At 39.8% G+C, this 26,221-nt stretch overlaps 1 protein-coding gene across 7 annotated transcripts in view; it reads right to left on the minus strand.

The window, feature by feature from the left end:
- lingo2 (leucine rich repeat and Ig domain containing 2) overlaps window positions 1-26,221 on the minus strand; it is a 257,875-nt gene that overhangs the window by 95,326 nt on the left and 136,328 nt on the right. For all 7 annotated transcript variants that reach the window (XR_004632019.1, XM_034689163.1, XM_034689165.1 and 4 more), the window contains one exon: window positions 9,122-9,208. The gene's annotated coding sequence lies outside the window, so the exon portion shown is untranslated. The remainder of the gene's footprint in view (window positions 1-9,121; window positions 9,209-26,221) is intronic.

Below are 26,221 nucleotides of genomic sequence, written 5' to 3' on the forward strand. Positions count from 1 at the left end.
TAGAAATTCATGTCCAAAATTAACCAGTTAATTCTTTTGAAATCACATGCTATTTTCTTTTTTTTTAAGTTATATTTTTGGCCTTTTGCCTTTATTTTATAGGACAGCTGAAGAGAGACAGGAAATGTGGGGAGTAGAGAGTGGGAGAAGACATGCAGGCAATGGTCGACCAGCCGGGAATCGGACCGGTGACCCCGGCGACGAGGACTGTAGCCTCTGACCACACATACACACCGATCACATGCTATTTTCACACTGTTTTAGCCACTCCTGCTGTGATGGAAAAAAACAAGACCATTGCCCCTCTGAATGGCTCTCTTTAAATTTCACTTTAAACAATTCCCAGATGCTAATTTGATAAGTAATATGCACTCTATCAAATGGAGATTCAGTTTGACCTTAGACTGCGTGCTAAGCATACAGGTGCAGCTAATCAGACTGATGTCAGCGGGCAACCACATCACAAAAGCTGGCATTATAAAAAGCATTATTTTGGAGTGTTTGAATCACCACAGACCTGTGGGTGAAACTGAATAGAAGAAGGTAACTACTGCTTGCTAAATGGGTGGCTACTGGCAGCAGACCAGTCAAAAAATAATAACATAACAGCCCTCATTTAACAATATCAACCCATTCATTTATTATTTTATTGACTTAAGTAACCAGATGAGGTCATATGGATTCAGGTGTTGAAAAAAATCACAAGGCATGGTATAACAACAAGGAAATAAATGTTTTCCTTATGCAGAGTTTTAGACAAAGTGTGTCAGATCTGCTCTTCTGCAAAGTTTCTTCAGATAACTGTATGCATGATTTAGTGCTACACAATAAAATGTATTGATTGAGTTCCGAGGGCTTCGAAAGTTAGAAAAAGGATGAACCTTACCGGAAAATAATAACTGGAAATACATATTTAATGATTCAAGTTGTTGTTGTGCACTTGATCCTTTCAGGGTTATGGTTTGATTTGTTGTGTATACTGTTTTAAGTTTCAATGTTTTTATGACTAGAGTCAGTGAGGACACAATAATGATGCCCAACTATAAATACAAATCTGTCTTTTGGCATGGCTCCATTAGAGGTTTGGTAATTCAACTTGCGATCCTCCTGGTATGAGACAATCTATCCAAGCAGGACACAAAAGCACACGTCCTTCTGCTCCCTCATTCTTAATTATGACTGGTGACATCCAGAATGACATTTAAGATCCCTTCACGCCTGTGTTTTTGTCAAAGACCTGAATGAGGCCCATCTGGTGTAAGTAGGGCACTGGAGATGACAGCGTGGCAGCATGTTAATATGTTCTCTCAGAGAGGAGGAGGAGGAGGAGGAGGAGGGGGAGGAGGCATGTGTTACAGAGATGATGATGGTGGCGCTCCCAGTCACGTTCAGTCACTTTGCAAACCTTGTCTCCTCTTGATCATTCTTGACAGGGACAAAAAGGGTGAATATTTTCTAATCAAGGCCAAAAATTCCGATCACTGCCGGCATTTCCCTAATCAGCCCATAATAGTATTTTGAGGACAGTGTCAAAGGATAATGGAAGGTTAGCCACACTAAACAATAAGAGATGACGAGTTTCTTTCATGAGGTGGCGAATCAACCCTCGGAGAAGTGTGACACATGCTCTAACAGCACTACTGGCTCATAATCAGCTGACATTAGGGTACTCGAGGGGAAAAACTGAGGCTGCCGTGTGAGAATGATGAAATAGTGTCATTTTGACTTGACATGTAGGATCGAATAAGTACTTATTGTACATTCTTTATCAATATTAGCTCCACAATGTATGTGATTTAACTCAACATCCTGTTATTATTTATCCACTTTACTTTTGTTACTTTGTTCTTTTTATTCTGCTTTTGCAAACATCATAACTTGTGTTTCGAAAAGAGCTACACGCATACATAAATATTAACTGCTCTCTCTTGTCTGTTCATGAATTGCAAAGTTTAAAAGCTTGTCTCCACTGTATGCAGCACAGAGAGATTTAAGTGATGCATCTTCTAATGCCAACAAAACAAACCATTTGACCTAACAAGTTTGAAGCTTACATGTTGTTATAGTCTTCTAATTGCTTTGTTTAAAAGCAGCATATGGTTACAGCATACTGAACTGATACATTATTTAAAAGGGATATAGGTTGTAACGTAAAAAGCATTACAGAACTACGAGGTTCAGGAGAAGTTCAGCCTTTTAGTCAAGAGTTAACAGAACTGCTGGCGTATAAATCTGTTCTGTGGTTTGTGTTTGAGGCAGCATTCATGTCATTTTGTGCTAAGAAATTACAATCCCAAAATACTCGGTCGAACCCACGATAATGCAAAACTGCACAGCAACAGCTCAGCCTCATTTGGCATCATTTGCATTGCAACTGCCAGACTTCAAATGATATGTTTGGAAGGAAGGGCTGAGAAATTAATGATGAATCAATGGACTTGGTGGAGATGAGACTCTATTACCAAGAATAATGAGGCATGTGGGCAGCACAGGAATTATAATAGACAAGATGAATGCTGTGTGTTTTCCATTTCTCATAAATGTGTCTTACTAAAATTGGAAAAAAAATGGAATGCATGTTTAATATCTATTCAAGAGACAATGATTGAAACTTCTTCTTTTTATGGATATTTCTGTGAAATATAATAACAGCAATCAAAGACAGCACACATATAGCTCTTCTATATTTTCTATATATGATCTGCCATGAATCATTAAATTAATTGCAGTGGTCCTAGAATCAAGAGGGAGCTTCTCCTGGAGCTACAAGACAGGGGCGGGAAGGGAAGCAACTCAAATCCATAATGAATCAGAACTAAGGTGCAGTGAGTTGAGAAACCTGTCTGGTTTTATCCCTGTAGTTTTTCTTCAGTAAGCAGCCTCCCCTCTCCAAAACCAGTCCTCTTACTGTGTTCTCCCTTTGAAACAACAGCCAGGCTTTCTATTACACCTCAGTGTGCTGACAGAGCCTCCTTCTTTCACAGAGATTATTTTTCCCATTCATACCTGAAAGTGTGCAGCCACTTCTAATAATACAGTATCCAACCAATGTAGATCTTCATTAGGGGGAAAAAAACAACAACAAATAACATTGAAAAGAGAAAAAATAAAACTGATGTCCCCCATGTGCAAATGTCAGCAGCAACATCTCTAATCCCTCTGGATAAACTCTTCTATTTTGTATTTTACCATAATTAGAAGCTCCGTCACAGTTCTCTGTGCCGCTTTGCAGTGAATGAAGTGTGTCAGGTGAGAATTTGCGGGTTACCCCTCGAGGCATCTTGAAATGCTGCGTGCCCTGACTGCTGCTCACTGCTTCTCCCTACTGAGAAGATGGGAAGGTGGTGCACAAGTATGGGCCATTTCCTGCTGATAGAGGATGTGGAGGAAGCACAGCTCATTGAGATAAGGGCCAGGTGGTGTTTTTACTTCTGGACACTGCTATTTCTTAGACACAGAGTATTTGCCAGAAAAAAGAGAAAGTAGTGAAGTAAGAAGGAACTCAGAGGGTACATGAATATGTACAAAATACATCTAAAAGAGAGATGGATGTGTTTCATTCAATCTTTCTGTGATGGCCAGTGCAGTCTTATCACTAGGACATTATAGTCATTCTTTATTTTTTCAATTACTGAGTGAAGTGCCCTGCATTCAGTCTGAATATTAAGAACCCAGATAGTGTCGATTTTGTCTTTGGGTAGTTTAAAGTCAGTGCCCTTAGCTATTAAAGTTCTCTGATTGCAAAGCTGGATTTTGTACAGGTCCTGTCGATATTGGATCTTCATCCGCATGAAATCTGTAGAGGGGTTTTTAGGTAGCCTGATAATTTGCCCTCTGCTTCTAGTCATCTGAATGTTTGGCTGTAAGCGGCTATATTATAGACTACATTATAAGAAGAACCAATACTAATTTAACAGAGCCCCTTAGAATATATGTTTGCAAATATTATAAGCAAACACAGGCTGATCACAGATTTAGTATTGAGGTGCATGTTTTCCATCTGTCAGTGGATCACCAACTTCCTGACTGACAGGAGACAGCAGGTGAGGCTGGGGAGCACCAAATCCAGCACCCGGACCATCAGCACTGGCGCCCCACAGGGATGTGTTCTCTCCCCACTGCTCTTCTCCCTCTCCAATGACTGCACCTCAGGGGACCCCTCGGTGAAACTCCTGAAGTTTGCAGACGACACCACCGTCATCGGTCTTATCCAGGACGGAGACGAGTCTGCTTACAGACAGGAGGTGGAACAGCTGGCACTCTGGTGTAGTCAGAACCATCTGGAGCTGAACCCGCTCAAGACGGTAGAGATGACAGTGGACTTCAGGAGAAGCCCCCCCCCCCACCATCCTGAACAGAACTGTGTCTACTGTGGACTCTTTCAGGTTCCTGGGATCCACTATCTCCCGGGACCTGAGGTGGACCTCCCACATAGACATAATCAGAAAAAGGGCCCAGCAGAGGATGTACAGTAATTCCTGCGTCAGCTCAGGAAGTTCAACCTGCCCCAGGAGCTGCTGATCATGTTCTACACCTCCATCATCCAGTCTGTTCTGTGCACCTCCATCACTGTCTGGTTTGGATCTGCACAGACTGCAACGGACTATAAGGACTGCAGAAAAAATCATAGGTGTCGACCTATCCCCCATCCAGGACTTGTACCGGTCCCTGGCCAGGAAACGGGCAGGTAGCATCACCACTGACCCCTCACACCCTGGACACAAATTCTTCAAACTCCTCCCCTCCAGCAGGCGCTACAGATCACTGTGCGCCAAAACAACCCGCCATAAGAACAGTTTCTTCCCACAGGCTGTCACTTTGATGAACACTAAACCATAACAGTGTCATACCTGTGAGATAAATACTCTCTGTAAATATACAATGCAACAATTCTCCAAGCAGAATTCCATATTTGTATTTTTTGTATTATTTAACTACTATTTTTATAATTTAAAAACTACCTCTGCTACTCACCACTGCACTTTATCATATTACTGCTACTCACCACTACACTTTATCATATTATTTTAGCCTGTACATATTAGTCATGCCTATTTGTTGTTATTTTGTATTTATAGCTGATGTTATTGTTATTATTTTTATTTTTATTTTATTTGTAGGTCTTATTCTTATGCCTTGTACAAAGAGAGCACAGTTTACCAAAGTCAAATTCCTTGTGTGTTCAAGCATACCTGGCCAATAAAGCTGATTCTGATTCTGATCCTGATTCAATATATGCTGGTATGTATCCCTTCTATGGAAAATGTAATTAAGAAAGCAATGCTAGGGCTAATTTGGAAGTGGTGCAAGTACAGCAGAGCATACTTAGGCAAAATAGTTCTGAATACTTCAGCAATGTCTGCAGAATCATATCAGAGTCTGACAGCCAAGCAGCCTGCAGCTCTACTAGAATTAGTTGATGTAATACTTTTGTTATTATTTTGTCTTTATGAAGGCATTACTGAAAATAACTGCCTCCTGAGTATACTTGCACGGTCATTGAGGTGCAAAATTTGTGCATATCCCATAAAAAAAAGTTAGTTTTCACTGTTGCCTAAAAAAAAATGCTTTGCCAGCTTCTTTAAAATATCACTCTAAAACTGGCAACCTTAACAAATAACTCATTGGGATCTACATCTTATGACACCCCATTCCAAAAGAGTCGTGTTAATGCAGGGCCAAACGATCATGGCCATCGAGTATTAGCCTTTGACATTTTCCCTTTTGTACAGATTATTCTCCAGATTCTCTGAATCTCTTAATTATATTGTGTACTGTTATTAAATACCCAAAGTTCTTTGCAGCTTTACACTAAGGAACATTATTCTGAAACGGCTGGACTATTTGCTAGGGCAGTCTCTCACAGGGTGGTGAACCTCTTCCCATCTTTACTTCTGAGAGACTCGTCCTCTCTGGATTGCCCTCTGTGTATCCAATCGTCAAATTTAACATGAGCATACATTTTTTGTAGAACAATAAAGTTCTTACATTTTAACATTTGATATGTTCTAAGGTCTAAATGGTTAGCAAACCATCAAAACCTGTATTTCAACATTTTAAACACTGTCCTATTTTAGGAGGGGATTGGGATTTTAACAAAGACGAATGTTTTGCTTCATCGTTTACACAGTGAATTGTAGACATCTATCAAAAAGTTAACTTGGTGTTACTGTCAATTAGTATGTGTTGAGGGAATAAAAGGAAACTTTATAATGTGTAACTGCAACCTCTGGTTTAAGCTGGCATATTGACTGCTGTGAAAACTCAGCCCCCATGATGCAACCAGCTGTAACTTCCACAGTGGTTGATGTCTTAACTACACTTAGTTGGGAGTTTTGTTTTTAAGCCCTTTTTTTTTTAATTGATTAGAGATGTTACAGTTTAAGAGGCAATTGAGCTTAACAAGACTTTAGAACAAACAACAGCAGCTGGATGATCAGCCGGTGCATCCAGAGACATATGTGAAGTTTAGAACAGACACATCAAACTTGGTCTCAATACAGCTCTCTCTGAGGGAACACTACAACTTGATTTGGATGCAAAACACAATCCCATGCTCGGCTGGCTCCTCCCACGAGGGGCCCGAAGATTAAGATTTAATGGTGATACTGAGGGAATGACACTTTCTGTCTGCATCCTCCTGATTCTTCACACAACATCACCTCCGTTGCTTTTCTATCTCTATCGCTCCCCAAAACACAGATGCAGACGACACACTTGCCTACACAGTCATGCGTGCACTCAAGTTTGGGTAAACAAACAGGAGTATGTGTGTGATATACTCACACAAATTTACACACTCACATGCAATCTAAAATCTGACAGAAGCTCTGCCTCTGGCATGTGAAGTCATCTGGAGTTTGATTGGGAAATTAAAACTCTTGTCAAAAGGATCTTTTTGTTGCATGAATACTGGGATAGGCTTTGGAAATGATGGATCTGCTGTCAGATTGCCCTGCAAAACAAACATGCCGAAAGGGGTTACCTTGTTCTTGGCTGTTTAACAGTGTGGTATACAGTTCTGATGACATAAAGCATGCACATAACATTATATCTGACGTATTAAAATTGCAACTAAAGCTCCTTATGCATTCACCAGAATCTGTATTTTGAGTCAGTGTACTGTCAAAATATCTTTAAAAGAACAGGACTGCTATCTATTTTTAAAGCACGGTGCAACAAGCACCAAATCCACATGCACAGTCCAATCCCAACTGTATACCCTAACAATAAGACCTCTATCTGCATATTCAGCTGCAACCCCCGATGCATAATTGATGTTTAATGATATCAGAAAAGTATCTGTAATGGCTTTTTCTTTTTAACCACTATTCCCTTTCCCTTAATATTTGAAGAGGCATTAAGAAATGAAATAAATGAGTAATCAACTTTCACTTGAATTCCCAGGGTCAGGCTGTTTTAATGAAAAGAGCAGGTGATCTCAAGTGTAATTCGCTTCTGCAAAAGTTGTATTTCATCATACTGTCTTTATACATGGGCGATGCTGTCGATTATTTGGTCTAGAATATCCATGTACCTCGAAATTATTAGAATGCATGGAAAATGGTAAATGTCACTCAGAAACTGGAACAGTACTGAAGTAGTTGTGACACAAGTTAATAAATAATCTCTGCAGAGTCCCTCATAGTGACCACCCTTTATAATGGAAGGGCAGTATATTAGGAGAAATACACCTCCTGTACTTCGCAATCCATACTCATCAATTATTTATGTCTCATAGATGCTTCTTTTCGAAGCTGTGAAGAGTTCATGGGCTCATTGGAAATTTAAAGGATACTCCAGGTGTGACAGTGAAAAACAGGGCAACAATGTGAACTCCTTACCTGAGGCTGAACACATCCTGTTGTTTTGACCTGTTTGCATTGGTTGCATTGAAGAATGATCAACTCTTTTTCCAGCCATGATTTTTGTGTTAGAGGTCAGAGATGATGCAACACTGTGACTCTCTCTCGAGTGCATAGAGTCACTGAAGCTAAAAGACGAGCTCAGGTCCGCTGTCACGCAACTGAAGGTGTTTCAAGAAAAATCATTCACCTCCTCTGGCATATGACATAATGTTCAGAGTAGGGCCCTTCATCGGAGGACCCTAGTCAATAATGCATTAAAGGGTGCCCTGCTTTGAACCCAGTGCAGCATGATGCAGTGCAATGTAGCACAATGCAATGCAACATGACACCACTTAATGCATCACACAGCCTAACGTAATGGAACGCAAAACAACGCAACGTAACACTAGTGAGTAGCACATGTATTTCTGCCTTTCTTTGTGCACATGGAAGTGAAACATATTGTTGGTGCATTTTGATCTTGAGGTAGCTGAGAGTGACTGTCTAATTGCCAAATAAAAAACACGTGAAGTGTCAATGGCACAGTGTTTCCAGGCTATTCAAAGTGTGCATTATTTAGATCAAAAGATACGTCTACACCGGTGAGTTTCCAACATACTTTAAGTACCTATGCAAGCAGGGACCAAAGTTACTTGGGCCTGAGTGACCCTGACCCTCATTTTAAAAGAAAATCTGTTATATAAAAAGAAATGCACCAGATCCAAGTGCATTTGGCTTTTCAAGGGGGCATGGGGAAAAAAACTGTTTTATAATCAAACACTCTTATTTTTTTATCTATTTGATTGGCCAAAACATACAAATGAACAGAAAGGGACAAAATACAACCTTGCTTGCACCTTACTTAGTGTCTACATTTTGCACCATTTTAATGGGCAAAGGGGTTGGAGTCTCTCTAAATGTACCTGCGTGAGGCACTTTAGACCATTGCTTTAGATCCATTAGTAGGATCTTGAGACTTTTTTTACCACCACAAATGAAGACAGCAAAAATGAGCAGAAGGAATAAAAAGAGCAAAAACAGTTGCATGAGAGCAACAAACCAAACCTCAAAATGGCTGCAGATAGTGAGTCACATAATCATCTCCCCCTGGCCAAACAGAGACCACAGAGAGGGCTTTTTTATCTTAAGCAATATGTCCATGTCTTTCCCACAAAGACACCAGGACCAAAGCAAAAGCAATATAAATTGTCCAAAATGAATACAGGGGTCTCTGGAACAAAACAGCAAGGAGACAGTAAATGTCTGCTGCTCACCACTTTGAGAAGCAATCATCCCCTCAGCCATGGCCTGTTCCTCACTCTCTTCTTTTGTTGTGGTCGTCCCTACTTTCGGAGTTTTATCTGAAAGGAGAAGAGCAGAAAGTGGTAAAAATGAAATGAAAAATAAGAGCTAAGCTTAGAAACACAAAGAGAATCAATACACAAGGATCACAGTTTCATACATCTTGAAAACACAATGCTTGGAAATAACACAGACATAGAAAAGACAAGGAATCAATAGAAAGAGTGACAGCATGTCAGAAACAGCTTTGCTGTGTGCGGAGCCTTCCAAACACATGAAACAAATGTCATAATATGCATCCTACTTAACTTACATACAGTGTCAGTATTATGCTAAGTCCATGCTAAGATTTTTTTTCAAAGATTTCTTTTTACCAGAAGTTCTGATCCTTTTGAGTTCCTAGCAAACAGTGTGACCTACGCAAAGTACACTGGTCCCTTGCTGTCTACCCTCTCTACTATAATGAGTCCCCTTATCCGGAGTGCAGCAGGAAACACAGAGGATGGTGATTATGCAAAAGGCGTGCCTGAGTTGGTAATGCCTTGATGAGAGCTCGAGCGGGAGAGAAAGAGGAGGCAGTTATCTCCTCCAAGTCCAAAGGCAACAGAGAGAGATTTAAAAAAAAGTTTGACTCAGGACACTCTTGTTAAAATCACTCTTGACACCCTGCACTATTAGTAAACCATTAATAGTTCAAGGACAATGGCTGTGCTGTTTTTTGATCATTTATCTGTTGGATCTCCTCGTTAAGCCTGAATCCACTTCCTCACAATGACCGCAGAATATTGATGGGATGTGAAAAGGAGATTTTACTGAATTTATATTACCCTTTCTGTCTGTCCTTGATATTACAGATGAGCTGGACGTCTTTGACACTCCAGATTGATAAACTGAAGTCCTTTATCCTGATGTAGTTCACACCATAATCAAAATTTGATACCACTGGACAAAAGTGTTAAATACGAAGAGGTATTTCATATGGATTGTAAACAACCCAAGAGATGGTGAATAGTTGAAGTGATGGCTATTGGAGGGAATGCCTTGACATTTTGTACAGTAATTATTCAGAGACTTCCTGACTTTTTGTTCAGCGCCAATAGACGCCATTGGTGACCAGATGGACTCGCAATGTTGTACAGTCATGGTGCTTGGAAGATGTACCCTATTTAGACATCTCCCCACAGAATGTACCACCGTGAATGCAGACTATATGTCAGGCTCTAGACTACAGGAGTTAAAAATTTATACCAATTCAGTAATCAGATTCGATCTTTACCATTGATAACTTAATCAAAACTAAAATATCAGTCCCTTATTGCTACACATAGGATTGGTTTCATTTGGGGCTCTAAAATGTTTTTTTTTATAATCACAATTAATCACATGATTGTCCATAGTTAACTTTTCACAATCCTATTTCTACAAAATTAGTGATGTTAAAATAAAATAATGTTGTGTTAATTCATTATTAATCAGTCAAGTTTGACAGTCCTAGTTTCATTGTTCTTCAGGTCTGGAGGAAAATTGAAAATCAGAATAGACAAACTATATTTCTAGCTCGGTAGAACAAACATCAAATCTACACACCAAAATCACATTCTAATTGCACTACCTAAAAAAAAAAAACTTCCAGAAAATACAGGTGCTACCACAGAATTCATGTCCTACTCATATCAGGGGTTTTAGTGTATCAGTAATGGCCTCGTTCCTTCAACCATAGTTCCATTTCCCTCCATGTTTGAAGTGAGTACAACGAATGATGTTTTAAAAAATGAGGCGCCATCTTCTACATGAAAAGTGACTTCCTAGTTTTACTTTTCTTTTCAAAAAATATGGGAACATTTCTCAGATCCAATGCTACAGTTAATTGCTAACTAGCATTATTATCAAGGCCTAGAATGTCAATGATTGCTTGGAAAAACCATCACAAGTTTTGTTTGTTAAGCCATTACCAACCCACTCCAGGGTACATGAAGCTACCATACAGATCTTAAATCTTTACCATCAATATGTACAATTATTGGCGAGGATCTGATTAGTCGACTAGAAAACCTGAGCTGGACTTTGACGCTGACCAAGGTCATAGATTTATTGTCAACTTAATTAGTACAATTAGCCCAAAAGCACTAAAATCTCAACCAGGCATAAGACTTGTTAAGATTATTTTCCCATGACTACAGTTACGTGTAAGGTCTAAAATGGACAAACATGAACAGTTTTAACACTGCCAGTAAATCCATGGCTTTAACAGTAAACGCCTGTGCATAAACTGTGCCCATATAATAAAGAGTAAGGGCTGTGATTCAGAATGAAATAGAGTATATCATTGCACATATTATGATTGAATAACCTATCATTGATAATCTCTTATTTATCCCGCTTTGGAAATATTGTCACCAATTCCCCTGCCTGCCATAAGCTTGGCCTTGATTCATAAAGACACATTAGCACACCATTCGCCACCTGGAATCAAGATGCACACCAATCAAGACAATAGCGTCTCTGCCTAATTATGTGACCATAAAGGCTCTTAATATGCAGGAGCACCTGGACGCTGTTATAGACATCAGGGCTTCATCAGCATTCATTCTTCACAGCCACGGCCCAAACCCAGATAATTGGTGCTTATTTTTAGTATGGAGAATAGTGTGAGACATACAAGGGGATGGTATAATAACTGTACAATGCAGAATAGAAAATGTAAGGTACATAAGACGCGGTCCTCTTTTTGGGGGCTGGAGGGGGACTTTAGGGGGTTCAGCGACATGCAGTTTGTATGCAGATGTATAACTCATTCTACTACCATCTGTTGGCCACCCTGCCAGCTCAGCTTGTTGAACGGTTGATAGTTGTGAGTTATGGATGGACCAACTGCCAGGGACCAATTTGAGATTTGTGGCAACCCCTCCACTGGTCACTTAATGTCATGAGTCTTTTCAATCAAACCAGCACTCAACAAAGATTATTTACTTAATGTTTTCTTTAAATGTATGAATATAACCTAATGAGGAATAAAAGCGTTAAAAAGTGGCACCACTAGACTGGTCTGCCTCGCTATTTATTCTTCTTGCTTCTTTGAGTGCTGCCTTCTGGGTAAAATACCATGACACAATAGAATACCTCTCTCTGCATTTTATACAGGCATATTGGTTGCACCAATGTGTAGGACCCAGCCCATTTTTTAAGATGGAAAAAAAAGCTATTAAAAGTCTGTTCGTTTATTATATTGACATGAGAAAGGGCAAGGAAGAACTTTGAGAAGCTACATTTCTCAGTTAAATTTCATTACATCAGACAAATAAAGTCCTTTACAATGGTTTTTGCAGCATTAATGTTTATCTGAGGAATTTCAAACATGCAAAAATAACTCATCCCCCTGATCCAAATGCCTTTCCTTTCAGCTAATGATACACAGCTAATAAAGCAAAACCAATTACTTTACACAGCTGGGTCTCTTTTATAGGTTCCTTTTAGATTGTGAGCATTTTGTTGCTTGTAAATACACGCCTGATTTATACTTCTTTACAGTGTAAAACTCAGCTGGCCTGATGACAAGAAAGCAATTAATCACATTATTACGCCATTTAAGAAGTTGGTTTGCTCCAGTGAAGGTCAAAATAAGAGAGTAGAAGACGTGAAGAGTGAGGCTCTCCTGGAAGTTCATGCCAACCATTAAATTACATCCATCACTCCCACTCCTCCACATATACAAGGTTTCACATGTTAAAACTGAAGAGCTGTTTATACATGGAAGTTTGAATCCATTGGCCTCCTGTCACATCGATTTTTCTTTGTTAAATGCATCCAGTGTTAAAGGACTTGGGTAATTATCGTTAGATAACAGAAGTGATTACAGTGATCCTTGCAGCTGAGACATATGTTTTTGCATCACAAAAGCTCTGCTAACCGGCTCACAATAAAGAAAGAAACAAAAGATGTGAGTTCTGTGGGTGTGTTGACAACATGACAGTTAGGGTGACGACAGATCAATCACACTGTTATGTTTCCAATTCCATTATGTCATTATATTACTTCTCAGAAAGGATTCAGTTTGACAGCTACTTTAGTATACTTATGCCTGGATATGGAGTCTAAGTGACTTATGTGCTCACTTGACAGAACTTTTAAGGTCAAACTGTTGCTTTTGACTGTCATGTTTCTGCATGTTTCTCAACAGACAATTGTGCAAATGGATTTCTCAACAGAGCAGCTGGAATGAACTCTCAGTCATTCCATCCAAAGTTTATAAGGTCTGCAGAAAAATATGGATTTTTATTTTTATTTTGCCATCAGCTAACAGTAAGTTTATGATCTCTGCTATTGTAAAATCAATTGGCCTCTACATTGAAAATGTGATAATGGGATCCTTGCATCCAAACATTGGTAGCCTATTTCTTGTCTTGTGAGTTCAAAAACTACCCAGCAATCTGTACTCCTCCCCCTCCACGCTTCACCTAGTCCCAGCTGACACAGAGAGTGAGGCAGAGTTCAGCCTGGACAGATGTGTGAATAATCGCTCACCTAACAGTCTTTGAAGTGGGGAGGAAGGCGAATAACACCTAGCTGGGATAAAAGACGACATGCAAACTCTGAGCAGAATCACCCCGGCCTGTTAGCAGGTTCAAGCCCAGGACATTCTTGAAGCATCATCATAGCCCAATGCTGGTAATCTCTTATTGGTGGAGGGCCACCTAACGTTACTTCTGCTTCTAGAACCACTGACATAATGTATGTTAACTGCAGTCATTACCTGGCTGTGTTAAATACTTGATTCTGTTTGGCCAGAATCCTTTAACAATGGTAATAAACTCTCAGAAGCGAAAGTGATGCCAGGGTTGTTGTCTGCCTTCCACCATGATTACACCTTATGTATTAACACATTGCATGCCATAATTATGACGTTAAATTGATGTCCAATGGCATTGTGGAACCACAAGAGGCACGTCTTGGAAACACAGAGGGAGCACCACAGACACAAACACACTCAGACAGCATTTACACACAGCATTGTTTGGCACTAACATTATGCCTCCATGCGTTACACATTGCAGACAAGGAGTAACAGAGGCATACATTTCCCGCCTTGAAATGGCGGTATGTGTGCCTTCTGTTAAAATTCTAATTTACATAACCATCTGTTGGCTATACATTATTGCTTACCTGTTTCTGTCTCCTTCTCTCTCTTCATTTAAAATAAAAATATATATTCAAAGTACAATAACTGGACCAGGAATTTAACCTTGGACTAAAATACGACTCATATTTCCCTTCTAAGCACAAAAGTTATGGTCTTATTTAATATGTATTGTTGTTGATGATGTTTTTGAGCCTTTGTTATATAATTTATTGTGCTAATGTTTTCTCTTCTCAGTTCTTTCAAATTTCTTCATTTTCTGTACATTCTACCAAACACACTCCAGAGTTAAAAGAATAAACAAAAAAATGTATGTTTTCACTAACATGGGCTGAACTGCTCAAGAACTCTGACAAAGCTTTCAAGTCCCATCAGATGTTCAGTAAAAACAAACTGCCCTCTGGGTAAACCTCTTCACATTAATCTTTGATGGATTGTTTCAAGGATATGTGGGATTTTTTCAGGTCTGTTGTCCACAACCTGCTTTTGACCACACACAGCAGTTTGCACTACACAATGAACTATTCTTACAACCACTCAGCCACTCCAGCTCTAGTGTAAAAGATTATTAAAGCTGTTCAAAAAGAAAAAAGAAAAACTTCAGCGACCTTTGGTGCTTTTTTCTTTGACTGATAACAGGCAGGTATAGAGATATACAAGGAAGTATGTGATTAATGGTAACATGGGCTTATAGAACTGTAATGTCAAGATCATTGTTCAATTGTATCACGTTGAATAAATGCGATTATGGAATGTTATCGTGCTGAGAGGTCTACTTCCATCACTTCCTGGGTCCAACCTGCTGGACCCTGAGTGTATGAAGAACAAGACCTCCTGCTGTGTAGTTTAAGTACCAGAAACCTTTCTAATGAAATGTGCAATGCAGTATAGAAGTAAAGCAGGAAACAGAGAGTCAAACTGTGAAATTCATGCTGAGTATATGTCTTTACAAAATGCTGCTGCTCGAGTCCTAACAAGGACCAAAAAAGTAGACCACATTACTCCAGTTCTTAGATCTCTACACTGGCTTCCTGTCTGTCAGAGAATAGACTTTAAAATCCTGCTGATGGTTTAAAAAGCACTGAATGGTTTAGGCCCAAAATACATTGCTGATCTGCTACTACTTTATGAACCACCTCGACCTCTGAGGTCATCAGGTACTGGTCTGCTTTCAGTTCCTAGAGTCAGAACGAAACATGGTGAAGCAGCGTTTAGTCATTATGCACCATATATCTGGAACACACTCCCTGAAAGCTGTAGGTCTGCTCCAACTCTCACCTCTTTTAAATCAAAGATTAAGACTTTTTTATTTGCCACTGCCTTCCTATCTTAGATTATTTTAACCCACTTTAAATTAAAATTTTAATGTAATTTTTAATATATTTCTAATTTTCCTTTTCTTTTCTGTTTTATCATATTTGTCATTTTAATTATGTTCTTTTATGCCTGTCTGAATGTCTCCAATGCTTTTAATGTGTTAATGTAAAGCACATTGAGTTGCCCTCGTGTATGAAATGCGCTATACAAATAAAGCTGCCTTGCCTTGCCTTGCCTTGCCTTTACATGAACCTACAGTTCATTGCAGAGTGATCCCTATGCATGCATGTATGAGTGTGCAAATACCCCGTCACTGACATTTACATTGTTCATCAGAGAATTGTAACAGATTCCCTTTTCTCAGTTTGCTGTAATCCAACACTTCATGTGAGAGCATTTGCTCTTCTTCTTGATGTCCTACACTCCATTTACAAACACATATATTGTATTGTGTGCTCTGTGTTCATTTTGACAGCATGCTCCTGGGGGCCTTTGCATCAAGTGGAACCATTTTGACGGGCCTTGGCTCCAGGGGCCTCAGCACAAAACCTGAAAGGAAAAGAAAAAGGCAGGCGGCGGTGTTTGTGGTGGGGGATACTCCACCACCACATGCTCCCTATCTGTTCCCCTTAGTCGGCTCAGTGGCCCACACCTCCCCTTAATGAGATGCGGCAACACACAGACACATGTAGCACGTCTAGTTTAATTACACTGGAAAGCTCTGCCGTCTCCTGCACCCCCTGGTGGCATCATGCATTTCTCTCCAAAGGAGTTTTTTTAAGAGTAGAAAAAAAAATACAGTCTGTCATGTACAATGGAAGTCATAGGAAAAAAGCTAGAAGACTCAGAGTGTCCTAGCATGTCGTGCATACAGTTCTTCTTCCTTCTACTTATGTTAACTCCTACAGCTCATTATATATGTATTACATACTTTGAAAGACATGCACTGTCTTTTTTTCCATGCCTTGCATTGCATTATAAGCATTACCCTAAAAGTGATACTTTAAGGGACTAGATTCTATTTCAGCATCATAAACTTCACAATTAAGGGAAGAGTTGTAATGAGTAATGCTCTAAAGATACCGTATATCGCTCTGACAATAAAGTTAACACATAATATGGTGCTCTTAGCCCCTAAGGCTTAAATTACTGCTTGGGTAACTAAAGCCTTATATGCAAAATTACAAATAACTGATTGGACAAATTTCCCCTCTTAAGATACTGGCTGCTGATTCATCCATTGCCATTAAACTTAACTATATATCACAGAATCTTACTCATTGAAATAAGAGTGTAAGTGAGTTTAGGTCTCAGGGTTCTGTATTGATTTCCTTTTAAGTTCCTTGCCTTCACTTTATTTCACTTTTTTTTCACTGAGAATGCCGCCAGGTATGCTTGGCTGGTAGCTGTATTAATCTAAATATGTAAGCGTGTGTTGTCTAAAGGTGTTGCTTTGCCAGATTTATAATTTAAGAGAAGATCACTGTTTTATTCTGTCTGATTAAATCAAGGATGCATGTAGTAATAAATACGGGGATTAAACATATTTGCAGTTAACATGCATGGTTAAACTTTTATTAAATAATTTGTGAAATGTTAATTACATCTGCAATTCATTATTCTATCTATCTTTGTTATGAATAAAGAGCAATTTCTGAAGTAGTGTTCCGAAAAATCTGAATCAGGTTATCTGTCAAGTAGGTTTCACACAAAGGAGGAATTTGTCTCTGTGTTTTGGTGTAACAACAATGAGCGCAGAAGCACAGTAGAAAATATTTATACAAGTAAAAATATATTCAAAAGCATTGAAATCCTTAAATAGAATAGGATGACATTATGAAAAACAATGCATAATTATAAAAACAGCATATGTGCAAAATAGCTTGTAAATTTGTAATGAAGAGCTGAGTGTGTGCAGGAAGGTGCAAGATGATGGTGGGTGCTAACACAGTATATAAAAAAGACAGTGTGCTACATAACAGGCATCTCTCCAGTCCAGTATGTGTTAGTGTAACACAAAATGTCTGATTAATGATCTTTACGTTACTGTAGCTCAATTTTTCTCACTGTGTCATTTGTGTTATAATTTTTCTTTTTGATTTGAGACCCCACAAAATGTTGTGTTGCTGCTCCACTAGTCTATTGCACAAGCTTGAATCATCAACTTAGTATCCTTCACTGTGAGGCCATTTCCCTATAGAAGCTGTGTGCTTTCTTATTACTTTAGGTTAAGCATGTATTAAATAACTATGATGCGAGTTTGAGAACTACTAAAACCTAAAAACCTCTGATAATTAAGCTGCTATTTACAGCTTGTGCAGTTTTGTATTCCCAACATGCAGCAAAGTGTTTCATGCTTTGTTCTATTTCTCTTGGCTAATAATGTTGCATAATGTGCATGGCTCTCATGACATTCTGTGCTGCAACATTTTGTTACATGGCTGGTTGCTCATTAGCAGGATCTTTGTAGGCTTGCTTTCTGCAGTCTCTCTGAGGGATTATTTAGAGGTGAAGCTCCATGGAAGGGTTTCTTAGGGTGTAAACATACATGCAGTGAGGTAAATTGCACACGACAGAAAGAGATACTGAAAAAAGTACATTCTTAAGTCTTAGAGAAACTGTGCCCATTATGCCATAAACTGGGTTACAAATATACAAGTATTTTCATTTAAGGTTCAGTCAAAGCAGTAACGGGCTCTGACACAAAGAAGTGATCAAATAGGCAACATTTCAAAATGCAGAAACCATCCACAAAAAAAAGAGCAGTGTTCCACAACAAAAGCATCCAGTGCCATTTTATAAGTACTTCAAAACCAAGCTATAAATAGACAGCCAGGTACATAGCAGCCGAAGCACCTCCACCCCCCTTGGGGAAGCTCTCTACATTTGTTCCACCCTCTAGCTACTGTACACGATTTCTACAATCTTCTATTGCTGAGCAATTGTCATCATGTGGGCTATATTTTTCTCTTAGGATGACTGCAGTTGTGAAATGAAGCATGTCTTTTCAATGTCTATTTCTTCCCCTTTCTTATGGATGTACATTTTGGTGATGAAATGTTGTAGGGCATGAATTAGTGTGGGATAAATATGGGCTTTTATGAAGCACAGATCATCTTCTGACACTAGCCAACTGACAAGTTGGCAGGTGCAGCCAGAGCTCTCACTGCCTCCCCTTGAGCTATCCATAGTGGTGACTATGAAATATGGACAGCAGCAAATTGAGATTCATCAGGCACGCCTGCCTTGCTCACCGAAATCTATATTCAATTTTGGAGCATCTGTCATGGCAGTGGCAGGCTGAGGCATGCTGGGATTGAGAATCACTTAAGTGTTCTGAAATTGTACATAGAGGGAAAAAGCTTTTGGTCTTTCTCTCCATGCATCAAGTCTGCTCTTTTTCTTTTTATCTCTCATGAGCAGGTAAATTCATGTGATGCATACCGTGTTTCCCTTTCAAATATGTTCACACATGCATCCCCAACTGCATTTCCCACCTCATGAAGGAACCTGAACACTTCATTATCTAGAAAAACTATTAGTGTGTGTGAATGTGTGTGTATGTGTGTGTGTGTGTGTGTGTGTGTGTGTGTGTGTGTGTGTGTGTAGGTGTGTGTGTGTGCGTGTGTGCGTGTGTGCATGTGTGTGTGTTTTTTCAGGTTCTAAACATCTGTGTTTCCATTGAGAGAATCTTAACAACATCTTGTTGCTCTTATTGCATCCCTTGATAATGCTGGAGCATTTTGTATATGCTTACACACATTAAAGACAATGCAGATTCAATGATAGCTCAGGTAGATATGATGCAGGTATAACTACACTTCCACTAAAACAGCCAGCAGAGAGCTACCACACATAAATCAGCATATTTATGTGTTTCATTAAAATAGAAGCTCTCTTCTGACACACATCTAATTACAAAACATACAACATATAATCTTTTATGGAGTCCATCTTATCTTTATTAATGATCTGTTAGTCTGCTGGCCTCTGCACTTAAAACACGCTTGGCAAGAGATTGCTATCATCAAACTTAATGATTTTAGCCATGATTATCAAGGCAGAACTTCTCAGAGGGCAAAGGTCATCCTTGAGGACCCTCACCCTCCTTCATGCAGAGTATAGGGGAGGTTCTCTTATGCTAGAAGGACCAAATCAAACAGATATCTTGCTCCATCAGCTGTTCTTTTCTTAAACAAGTTGTAATAATTTGTTACCATTGCACAAGGAGTAAGGACTGTGGGACCTTGTGCATGACGTAATCCATGAAGGCTGATTTATACTTCTGCGTCTCCCCTACGCAGCAGGGGCTGACGCGGACATGAGCACCACATACTTGTGCGTCGGTGTGTCTGTGTCGTGCAGCAATTCTCTGCCGAAACGCCTGAGGGCAGTGCGGTCTCTCTGATAGCCGGCCGCCTGCTTCCGGTCCCTCTACGATCTCTGTTTACTTTTCCACAGAGTTTCAGAGCGTGTTATGTTAATCTACAGCTGATACATGTTGCTGTTTATCATACAGACAAGATTACATGAAGAATAGAGAGGAGGAGATGAAATACACGGCCGATGTGCGGCCGATGTCCGGGATCCCGGAAGTGTTGTAAATGCGGGAAAGACAAAGCCGCCGAGCGGACCAATCACAGAGCTTGCGGTCCGCGTCGGCTCTACGGGGAGTTACATTTTGGAGGAGGTGCACGTCAGCTACGTGCGTAGGCCACGGCGTAGGTACGGGAGCTACGCGGACCCCCGGCATAGGGTACGCCGTTGATTCAACGCAGAAGTATAAATCAGCCTTGAGAGTTATGTATTTAAATTATAAACTGTGTTTGTTTATTATGTGTATTTCCTGTGTTCTGATATGATGCCTGTGGGGACTTATGCTGTCAACCAAATCGACCCTTGGGGACAACAAAGATTTTCCAATCACATTCAAAAACCCAATTTAAACATTTTTTTTGTGCGTGCGTGGAGGACAGGGAAATCAAAAAAGGTATGGAAGTACAGGATTCTAGCTTGTTAGCTAGCTCATAGGTTCTGCATCCTGAGGTAAAAACAAGTATAAATGGACATGTATTGTTGTTGGGGTAAATACTGGCATATCTGTGACAATATTAAATACATTTTTGTGGCTTTGACTCATTCATGTATTTTGAATCAATGTGAACTTTGAGTCAAAATTATTCTTAAAATAACCATCATTAAAGATGTGTTTTTTAACCTTGAGTCACATTCCTTTAATTACATTTCTTTTTAATTTTGCAGCTTAAACACTTCAAATCAAAATGGAGTATTTTCACAAGTGATAGTGAGTGTGCATGGACATGGTGCTTGAGAAGAGGAGAGCATGAAATCTTTGATTCTATGGCAATGACTGGACTCAATTTTCCCTGTTCTCATGCTCATAAAGAGTTTATGATTAAAAGAAAGCAATTGGGTAATTATCTGCAGAGGAAGGAAGCAGAAAGGTCAAGGTTTTATCTGCAGGGTTGGTTTCCGCTCTCTATAGAGCGGGTCGAAGTGAGCAAAGAATTCTCATTACAGAACATTAAAGTTGTATAGAGAATCCGTCTGTGGTGGGCGTGCAAGAAGCGCTCAGCGTCTTCTTCAAGGACAATGACACAAGGTTGGACTTGTGGCTCTTCAGCTGGAGACCTGCACTCTTAACGCTTGAGCTCCCAGAAATCCACAAACTCCTTGTTTGGATGATTCAGTAAACAGAATACAGCAGCAGAAGCTGTTTTGTGCTCCTGCTGACCTCATGTACTTGATTCAACACATCAAAACCTTCAACGCACATCCCCTATGAAAGTGCCATTTGCTATGTCATGACCCTAGTGTTTGTTGTGGATTCTAAAGGGGTTTAACAGAAGAAAGTCAGGATCGGAGGAGATATACAGTCTAAGAGTCTAAATATAACATATTTACACTGTAGACTAAAACTCACCTGTGAAAACAAGTTAGCTGTGCAACCTCATGCCTTCTGTTTTTCAGTTTGTTTCAAAGCTTTTACCAGTTTCCAAAAATGCCAATGCTCCAGCCTTAAAGGTATTATTAGCAGGCATGGCAGCCATCAGACTGATCCAATACATAACCTTATTTGCCCCCACAAAGATGCTAATGTTAAATAGACTGCACTACACAGAGTGATTTTCAGTCTTCTGACCACTCAAAGGGCTTTTACACTACACGCCACATTGACCCACAAACACACACACCCACACACACACACACACACCCACACACACACACACCCACACACACACACACACACCCACACACACACACACACACACTGATGGCAAAGGTAAAGTGCCAATCAGTTTCATATTATACCATTAATACACATACATGGTTGCTCGCTGTGCCACTCGAAAAAAATATGAGATTTAGTGTCTTGCTCAAGGACATTTGACATGTGGACTTGTTTCGTGTTATCTTAAACAGAAGCCTGATGAGAACCCCCCCCCCCCCCCCGAAAAAAGTGCAAAGTTAGAGGATCTTGCAAAATGTCTACAGTCGGTGGGTGTATCTATTTTAAAGATTAAAGCTTGGGAGAGGAGTGTTTAGCTGGCTATGAAACTGAAAATTAACAGTGAGACCTCTAAGTGACCTAAAAAAGACCATCAGCCAAAAGACTGACAACTTCCTTACTGTAATTTGTAATGCCTGTTACCACTACAAGGGGGTATGCATCACATGAGCTAGTTGCATCATAGTGGGAAACTCCTTTTCAGACTGTCACAAGAAAGGTGGTGGACATTTTGTCATCAACATGACTTTTACATGCACAGGACAAGGACAAGGACAGGATCTGTGTCTACAGGGGCACAAACATCAACACCGAAAAGTTGCTCACAGTAGCTTTAAGTTTTGATAATTAGGACTGAGATAAATGCAAAAGAAAGTACTCAAGTTCCGGTGTTGAAGAGTCAGAATAGAAAGAGAACAAATGATATGAGCATCTTTAAACAAAAAGCTCAAACTTATAGCACAATGCTCTGTCATCTCACTGTCGATAGAAATATGTATTTGCGGTTAGCCTGTTAGCTTTATAAATGACATCAAGCATACATTATGGCATCCAGGCTATTTGCAATGATAAAACATGCAGTGTTATTTCTGCCGAGGCAATTCAGCGAGCAAGGCCCTCCATCTGTTATTGTTTAAACGTGAAATGGCTTTCATCTTTAAGGCTTGTCATCGGTCTGTCACTAGCCACAGAGAATGCATAATGGCACCAGTAAAGCTCTTTATTAGTCCATGGTGAACAATGAGCCGTGTCAGCTGATAGAAGAAGACTCCCCTTCTCCTTTCCAAACAGTGGGATCTAAGGAAGTGACAATCAATAGGAGAGAAATGCATCATTTGCTTTATGTGTGCTGCTGAACACACCACAGCAGGGATGGATTGTTTTCACTTTCATGGTATGGACGCACCTCCCCCCTCAGCTGCAGTGCCTGTTTGAGCTTTTTCTATTAAGGCCAGGTCCAAACTACTTAAAAAACACATTTATGTAAATTATTCATAATGTATGCAACCATTTTCACATCCCATTCTTCAGACAATTAGAAGATTAATAGTCAGAACGAAAGTCAAAAGATAAGCATGTTTATGTGTTTCATTTTTCAGCCTGCAGGTTACACAGAACATTAACTGCAGCAAGTCACTCAAAAGACATGCATGGAGATGACAGACGTTACACTGATGTTTGTTTTTTTCTGCCAACAGCTCATTTTAACAAATGACACAACTGCAAAGTAGGGTTCTTATCAGAGCCAGGCAATGTCAAGCCCCATCCAATCTCACAAAACACCTTGCACTCTCTGTCACTCATCCCTCTGTCAGAACATGGCTGAACCGTCTGACCGGAGAAAAACAGATTCGTGATCTCGGCATAAATGTAGGTGGGAGTCAGGGAACTGTAAAAAGAGAGTGATTCCTCAGACAGACTGCAAAAAAGACATTGAAATGTGGAAAATATCACCAAAGAAACATCTGATTATACTCTTTATTTTATTATGTTTTGCTGAATTTGCTGAATTTACATGAACAGCTCCCACAAAGTTAATCTAATATATTCAAAAAGAGCATTTCAATCTATCTACCAGTCTATCAGTTTGTGTTTTGTTGACAAGCTCAAGGTGGCAGATCGTCCCCATGGGGATTTGAGAAGTCTCTGTGTGTCTTTCTATCTTTCTATATGGAGATTATTACAGCATCAATGTGTGAAAGGTAATCAAACCATCATTTATGAAGTCTGAAGAGATCAATCTCTTGACTGCTACGCCTGTTAAGGCATGGGATAGGTCAAAGAATATGTCTGAAGCAATTATCCCTGGGGGAAGGGGGAGATATTATACCGCTCGCTGCTTTTTGAGTGGTGGCTCTGCGAAGCGCCAGACTAAAAGGTGCACTCCCTCATTCTGTATGCACGCAATGTGCCGAATCAAGCTGGAGGTATTTTTGTCATAACTTATTTATTTCCTAAGTGACTTTGTGCTGCTACAATATTTACAAGGAACCATGTTGCATCACGTGTTTATCTTTCAAATTATTTGGTACAGTGCTCGAGGCATTGCTCATATTTAACTAGATCTGCGTAAACTGGAAAGTTAATAAAAAATGGTTTAAAGAAATTATAATGTAGCTTTAAAACAGAACATAAAGTGCCATTTTTCTTATGCCAAGTCGAACTACTTGATGACGAGGGGTGACCTTTATGGGAGCTGATTTGCTCTGCCTGTGCGTGTAGAAGTTTGAGGAGTATTTTCTCACTTGGAGAAAAAAAGCAAAGTAATGAAATATCATGCCATTCAGTCTGCAAAGGCTTAACTGCATCAGTCTGTTACTTTAGTGTGCTAAAAACCACTTAAAGCTTGTGTCTACAACCTCTTCCACTCCTATGCTATGACCGTAAATGAAAGCAAAACATGATGCCACTATCTCTTTACTGTTTTCGCCTTGCTCAGATGACTGCTCCGGGATCAGAGCAGTCCCTCAGCAGAAGGGAACTGAAAAAGGCCACAGCAGGGAGAGGAAGAGTATATGCCAGCCGAAGAAGCCACATTCCTCCATTCAGCGGGCTGCTTAGAGATTGAGTTACAAGAGTACATTACTGTCTCCCAGAGCTACCCTGGTCGCTGGGTTTATGTCCCCACATCTGGCTGAAAATGGCTTTTTTTGTTACAAAACAGCAAAGATATGCCTGCCTCGTCTCCAGGAACACGACACGCAGCCCCTCACATAAATATGATTTACCAGGAATGAGTATGTTTGGAAACTACACAACTGTCTGCTTTTTATGTCTACCTCTGTCTGTAATGGAGACAAAAACATAGAGGCAGCTGTAAGCAGGAAACACTCAGGCCTGCGGTGCACAGTCATCCCATTGCAGTAGACTCAACTCCCAGGCAGAAAAAAAACACCTCTGTGTTTTCATTAGCCTGCATTAAATAAACTGCTTCAATAGCAATTTCTACTGTCAACAGAGCAGCAGAGAATCACTGACTTTGTAATGTGAACTGAATACCTTGTGTAGGTCAAAAATTAAGGCTCAGAGGAACAAGCTGATGAAGCTAAATTAGATGGGGAGGTAGTCTCCAATCAACCCACAGTCTTCCCGAAAAGCTAAAGTAAGTGATCTTTAAACAGATGTGTATCCTTTCAATAAAAATGGGATTATTTGGTCCTGCATATCAACTCAGGATCAGATGATTTTCTCTCACCCCATCAAACACCTCTCATATAACAGATGAAACACTTTTAACACCCTGGTTAACACATCTGTTACTCACTTGCTTGTGTAATTTAAAGTAAAAATGGATGGATGGATAGATGAGATTCCATTGTATCTCTAAAAATAGTGATGGATGGAAAGTTTTCCAAAGGGGGGTATTTAACTTTTAGAAATCTGAACAGTCTTCTAAGCCCTCAGCTGGTGGGTCAGGACCCAAAAATGGGTCGTAAAGCCATTTTGAGTGGGTTTGAGGGTATGTACCTGAAGTGGCAATAACTCTTTGCTGCACTTATCTTAAAGGACATGTTTTCGTATGGTGCACTGCGTTTGCAGTAAAGAGGTCAATTATTTACACTCCATCACAGTAGGTGGCGGTATGGCACCTTCATGCTGGTTGTTGCCCCACATTTAACAATAAAGTTCTGGAATTTTTTGCTGAGATAATGGAAAACATGACAACACCACTGAGTGATGTCAGAACTTTGAGAGCTCCCTCTGGTGACTGGTTACGGTATAGATTTTGAAGCCTGCCTTCTATTTTACAACAAATTGAACATGGGTCAAAGTAGAAAATCAAAATACATACATAAATAATTTTTACCAGACATGCTTGAGTTAGTTCTCATCATGCTATGTGCATGAGAATTATGAGAATTTTAATGATAGCTAGTTTTTTATGTTAAAACGATGATTGACTGACAGCTCTATTGACAAATGTGGGCCCCTGCAGCTTTCTTTTCCAGATAAGCGGAGGAGAAAATAGTGAAAGAATATATTATAAACAGAAGAGTCATTGAATTTTCCATAGTGTCCACTTCAAACCAACACATGAATCTGTTCTGCTATGGACTGTACCCACCCGAAGGATCTTTGACGTTATATCAA

The sequence above is a fragment of the Notolabrus celidotus genome, chromosome 8 (genome assembly GCF_009762535.1).
Source record: "Notolabrus celidotus isolate fNotCel1 chromosome 8, fNotCel1.pri, whole genome shotgun sequence".
NCBI lineage: Eukaryota > Metazoa > Chordata > Actinopteri > Labriformes > Labridae > Notolabrus > Notolabrus celidotus.